This window comes from Enoplosus armatus, chromosome 9 (assembly GCF_043641665.1).
Source record: "Enoplosus armatus isolate fEnoArm2 chromosome 9, fEnoArm2.hap1, whole genome shotgun sequence".
Lineage (NCBI taxonomy): Eukaryota > Metazoa > Chordata > Actinopteri > Centrarchiformes > Enoplosidae > Enoplosus > Enoplosus armatus.
The window spans coordinates 924,625-926,477 of record NC_092188.1 but is presented as its reverse complement, the minus strand read 5'-3'; positions in this window follow the sequence as shown (position 1 = coordinate 926,477).

Below are 1,853 nucleotides of genomic sequence, written 5' to 3'. Positions count from 1 at the left end.
CTACATTTATTTGAAAGCTTTAGTTTCTAGTTAACTGTCCATGTATCTCCAGATGTTTGTGATGAACTAAAGGATGGTTGCTGTACATGAGAGTACCCAACGGTATATAAAGTACTTCAAATGAGCTCAACCTGAAACATCTACAGCAGGAAAATAACAGAATCCAGAAACATCAGAGAGAACAGAAACACTGAAGGCGACTGAAGTATGATCAAAGAGTCTCGCCTGCAAAGCGCCGGAAAGTAGAACCAAATGATCGATGCTTGTGTTGAGCAGTGAAAAAATATTATGAGTAAGAGTACTGATATAACTTTTTACTTCCTTATTTATTACATTTATGAAAGAATGAAAGAGTTTATTACAAACAAAACCTTTCAAACCAAACCAAAACATAACAAATCAAACCAAAACAAAACAAAACAAACCAAAACATAACAAATCAAACCAAAACAAAACAAAACAAAACAAACCAGAACAAAACAAAACAAAACAAAACAAAACAAACCAGAACAAAACAAATCAAACCAAAACAAAACAAAACAAAACAAACCAAACCAAACCAAACCAAAACAAAACAAAACAAACCAGAACAAAACAAAACAAAACAAAACAAACCAGAACAAAACAAATCAAACCAAAACAAAACAAAACAAAACAAACCAGAACAAAACAAAACAAAACAAAACAAACCAAAACATAACAAATCAAAACAAAACAAAACAAAACAAAACAAAACAAAACAAAACAAACCAGAACAAACCAAAACAAAACAAACCAAAACAAAACAAAACAAACCAAAACAAAACAAAACAAACCAAAACAAAACGTAGCGTATCAAGCAAACGAGCACAATGTGAGCAGCCCTCTTGGGATTTGCAGAAACCAGACGATCTCAGACTTTTTCAAGGACCTCCAAAATAGACGCACAATAGACCACAGACCCGAGTTCGAGAGGGCTTGTCTGGAAGAATCCCCTCATTTCCTGGAAGTGTTATAAAAGTGAAATGAATCTATTTGTCCTTCGGCTGGGAACCCCCTGCAGCCCTCTCCAGGACCCCTGGTGGTCTTTGGATCCCAGTTTGAAGACCATTCTTCTAAACAACTCAATAACCACATTACAAAGGGGATAAAATTAGGGATGTCACAAGAATCGATAGATCGATAGATATACATACATACATACCAAACCATTTTGCAGGTGGGGGGATGGGCGGGGAAGCTCAGGTGAGGGGACTGAGGTGATTGCAGGGCAGATGGGAGGGGCAGGATCTGGAATAAGGACAGTCTGAAGTCACCTGGTGGACAGGTAAAGAATAACACTGAAGAGGCCTGGGGAAGTGGACATGGGTCTGAAGAGAGGGACACTATGGGGGTTCACTGTGACACTATGAGGTCTTGTTTTAACCAGTCAATTCATTCCAGGTACTGGCTTTAGTTTCATCGCCGGTGATCCTGGTGCCACCATGTGTCCTGCGCTGCTCCTGTCGCTGCTTCTGGCAGCACTGAACTCAGGTAAAACACACTGAATAATGTCACGAAGTACATTTACTCAAGTACTGTGCTTAAGTACACATTTAAGGTACTTGTACTTGAGTCTTCTTTTAATGCCACTTTCTACTTCTACTGCAGTACTTTGTACTTCATTCCATTTATCAGACAGCTAAAATTACTAGTTAAGATTTTTGCATATAAAACATATGAAGTGTTTATAAAATGTTTTGTTATAAATCAAACTACTCAACAGTTTATAGTCCAGCTGAAACGATTAGTCGATTAATCAATTAATTAATCAGTTAATTGATGGTTGAATTGATTTTTGGTGTGAAACCATTTCCTGGTTCCAGCTGTTCAGA